This window comes from Dasypus novemcinctus, chromosome 7, assembly GCF_030445035.2.
Source record: "Dasypus novemcinctus isolate mDasNov1 chromosome 7, mDasNov1.1.hap2, whole genome shotgun sequence".
Classification (NCBI taxonomy): Eukaryota; Metazoa; Chordata; class Mammalia; order Cingulata; family Dasypodidae; genus Dasypus; species Dasypus novemcinctus.
The window spans coordinates 71,818,468-71,822,787 of NC_080679.1; the positions used below are offsets into that span (position 1 = coordinate 71,818,468).

The following is a 4,320-nucleotide window of genomic DNA, read 5'->3' on the forward strand; positions in this document are numbered from 1 at the left end:
GGAGAGGGGGTCATCTGCAACTACTCTGAAGATTCAATTTCTGTTCCTAGATTTTGAGGACATAAAAATAGCCAGCATGATACTTTCAAATCATATAGGGGAGAAGAACGTTTCAGGAGGTACGGTTCTATGCGAATGTCCAATTAAAGGAGTTTTCCATTAGTGAAGGATGACCTAATCTATATAGAGGTTTAGATAGATGTTTAAAAGGAAAAAAGAGCCTGTGTAAGCTTCTCCAGACTTTCTATTCTCACAAGTTAGTCACTTACTGGGGAGTCAAATTCTAGGACCTTTCCTTTTATAGATGAAGTGCTGCCCTTGTCACCAGACCAGTGGGCTGCTAAGTAGGGCATAGGAAATAATTTACTGAGATTCAGGTAGAAAATATTAAAAATTTATTTACGTGTACTATTTAGATAATCTTCTCTAATTCTCTGTTCCTTATATGTAATGGATTTAGCACAATAGCATGTACACATACCTTAAACAAATAAATCTACCTGTTTTGGGGTACTCACTCAAGTAATTCTGGAGACAACTCCTCTAGACCAGGGGTTCTTAAACTTTTTTGTTCCACAGACCCCTTTGCCCATCAGGTGAAAACCACAGACCCATTACTAAGTCCACATTATACTGTATATTATTTAATGAATATATCACATTCATACCAACATGTGCCCATAATTCAGTTCAAGCTCACAGACCCCTGGTTAAGAACCCTTGCTCTACATGCTATACCTAAAACTTAGCTCAGACTACCCCCTGAACTGAGGCTGAAATTTGAAGTTCCTCCGATTCTTAGTCTATACAGGACTCACTTGAAAGTTCCACAGCACCAAGAACCTGATCAACAATAGCTCTCCCAGAACACGTGCAGTTGCCTGGAGAGCCCTACATCAGAGCTACCATCTCCAGGGAGGAATGGTGACTGCTGCCCAGGACTGGGCCTGCAGCAAGGAAGAAACGAGAAGATGGTGGTCAGCCCAGTGCTTCCCATGCGAACGTGAAGATCTGGAAGATCCAGAAACCCACCAAGAGCTTGGAGGTGGCCGCAGGGTCCTCCTGGTTCGCCGACTCCTCAGGATGACTGCCTCCAAGCTGCGTGGCTGGAGGAGAACCAGGCGCTGGCCAACTCCCACCTTCTGGACCTCAGGCAGTGGCACAAGCATGATTTTGTTGATCATTCCTCCCAAAGACCAGATTTCACGAGTGGCAAAAATGTTAGCAGATGAGTTTTAAACTGCATCTGACATTAAGTCGGGAGTAAACAACCTCTCAGTCCTGGGAACCATTACATCTGTACAACAAAGACTCAAATGTTATAACAAAATACCTCCAAATAGTCTGGTTATTTACTGTGGCGCACATGTAAGGGAAGAAAGAAAGGAAAATAAGGAAAGCAGATTTGGCTCAACTGATAGAGTGTCCACCTTCCATATGGGAAGTCCAGGGTTCAAACCCAGGGCCTCCTGACCCATATGGTGAGCTTGGCCCACGCGCAATGCTGATGCGTGTAAGGAGTGCTGTGCAATGCAGGGGTGTCCGAGGCATAGGGCGCACACTCTCCCTGTAAGGAGAGACACATGCGCAAAAAAAGCGCAGCCTGCCCAGGAGTGGCACCACACACATGGAGAGCTGATGCAGCAAGATGACACAACAAAAAGAGACACAGGGAAAGCGGACTTGGCCCAACAGATAGGGCGTCCACCTACCACATGGGAGGTCTGCAGTTCAAGCCCCGGGCCTCCTTGACCCGTGTGGAGCTGGCCCATGCACAGTGCTGATGTGTGCAAGGAGTGCCATGCCACGCTGGGGTGTCCCCCGTATAGGGGAGCCCCATGTGCAAGGAATGCGCCCCATAAGGAGAGCCACCCAGCATGAAAGAAAGTGCAGCCTGCCCAAGAATGGCACCGCACACACGGAGAGCCAACACAACCAAAAGAAACACAGATTCCCAGCGCCACTGGTAAGGATAGAAGCAGTCACAGAAGAACACAGAGAATGGATGCAGAGAGTAGACAACTGGGGGAGGGGGGGAAGGGGAGAGAGGAAAAAAAAAAAGAGAGACACAGATTCCCAGTGCCCCTGACAAGAATGGAAGCAGACACAGAAGAACACACAGTGAATGGACACAGAGAGCAGACAACGGGGGGGGGGGGGGGGGGGGGGCGCTAGGGAGAGAAGGAAAAAGAAACAAAGAAAGAAAAAATAGATCTTAAAAAAGAAAGTCAGCATTGACTTTTAGCCTTTCAAACCAATTAATATGTCATCATACTTGTGTGAAAACAAATTCCACACAGAGGCTCTTCAAGCACTACATTCAAATGACAGCAAGTTTGGCTTCATTGTAATAGATGGTAGTGGTGCACTTTTTGCCATATTCAAAGAGAAGTCCAGCATAAATTCACTGTGGATCTCCCAAGGAAACATGGTAGAGGAGGTCAGTCTGCCTTGCTTTTTGCCAGTTTAAGACTGGAAAAATGTCAGAACTATATCCAGAAAGTAGCTGAGACTTCTGTGCAGCTATTGATTTCTGGAGACAAAGTGAATGTGGCTGGTCTCATTTTAGCTGGGTCAGCTGACTTTAAAACAGAACTAAGTCAATCTGATCTATTTGATCAGAGGTTGCAATCAAAAGTGTTAAAATTAGTTGACATTTCCTATGGCAGAGAAAATGGATTCAACCAAGCTATCGAGTTATCTACTGAAGTTCTCTCCAATGTGAAATTTAAGAGAAGAAATTAATAGGACAATGTTTTTGATGAAATCAGTCAGGACATGGGCAAGCACTGTTTTGGAGTTGAAGACATAGTAAAGGCTTTGGAAGTGAGAGCTTTAGAGATTCTAATTGTCTATGAAAATCTGGATGTAATGAAATATGTTCTTCCTTGCCAAGGCACAGAAGAAAAAATTCTCTATCAAACTCCAGAGCAAGAGAAGGATACATCATATTTCACAGACAGAGACAGGGGAGGAATATGAGCTGATTGAGAGCATGCCCCTGCTGGAATGGTTTCCTAACAACTATAAAAAAATTTGGAACTACATTGGAAATTATCAAAGATAAGTCACAAGAAGGATCCAGTTTGTGAAAGGATTTGATGGAATTGGAGGTATCTTGCAGTACCAAGTAGATTTCCAGCGAATGGACTACCAAGGAGGAGATGATGAATTTTTTACCTTGTTGACTGCTAGGTAGTCGACCTGGGTCTAGCAAATGGTGGCTCACCCTCCAGCATCCAACCTAAGGAGCATACCCATCGGGGAATCCAAAAAGATCCCTGCCTTAAAATTGGCACATTTCTAGGACTTAATTCATGAGCGTTGGATAGTGAAAAGAAAACCATACCAAAACTAAACCCAACCTGCACTTTGGTTTGTCATGATGTCAGCACGGCAGCCTACAACTAAATTCCTAAATGCCACTTGGGACTAATTTTTACAAGAATCCCAGTTTTTTCTTTTACTTGTGGTGAAATTGGTTGCTCTTGTAGTTTACGGAAAAAATTATTTTTTAACCTTCATACACAGTAGCAAAAATACTTTAACTGCTGTAAATCTTCAAAAATTAATAGAAGTGAGATCATACTGGTTTGTTTCTTATTTTAATTGGAGAAAAGTTAAATTGCTCCATTTCACAGTGACCCATTTACCCGGTATTCTCAGTTTAAACTGCGTAAGAAGAAACGTATGTGGTGAAATGTTGGAATCATTTCTCCCTTGGTTTCTGTTTAATGTTGAAAGGGTGAGCTAACAGGAGGCAATTTCAATTTTACTTCTTCTCATCATCTCCAGACTGTCAGTTTCAAGTATACAAACTGCATTTGCAAAGCTTACTAGAAGCCAATTTGAAATGGGTGTGATGGGGCTTCTGTGCTTTTGCTGGGATTGTGAGAAATAAAACATGCAATTTAAGTGGAAGCAAAAAAAAATTTTTTTTTAAGAAAAAAATTGGTAAAAAGGGAGGTGCCTGAGTTTTCCTTATGTTGATTGGCATGAGGTTAATTGAATGCTTTGGTCTTAAAAAATGAACTGCAAGGTTTTTCACAGGAACAGCAGACAAGACATATACAACTGTGCATGTACTTATAACCCCCTAATCTCTTGGTAGGCTTGGAGTATCTGTTTCAATACAGGACTTACAAGCACCTTTCATGAGAAATATGGGAGGGAGGGGTTGGAAGAGCAGGGGCGGTAAGGGATGGGACACAGCTTCTGGCATGAAGGACTTAATTACGTTGGATCCAAATGTAAGTCTGAAAACCTGAAGTTTATGCTTCACAGTCAGACTATAAATTGGACTTGCACTCAGCTGATATG

General features: G+C 43.0%; 1 pseudogene; it reads left to right on the plus strand.

Moving 5' to 3' along the window:
• Nucleotides 1-988: 988 nt before the first annotated feature.
• On the plus strand, nucleotides 989-3,199 carry LOC101419205 (eukaryotic peptide chain release factor subunit 1 pseudogene; annotated as a pseudogene).
• The last annotated feature ends 1,121 nt before the right edge of the window (nucleotides 3,200-4,320 follow it).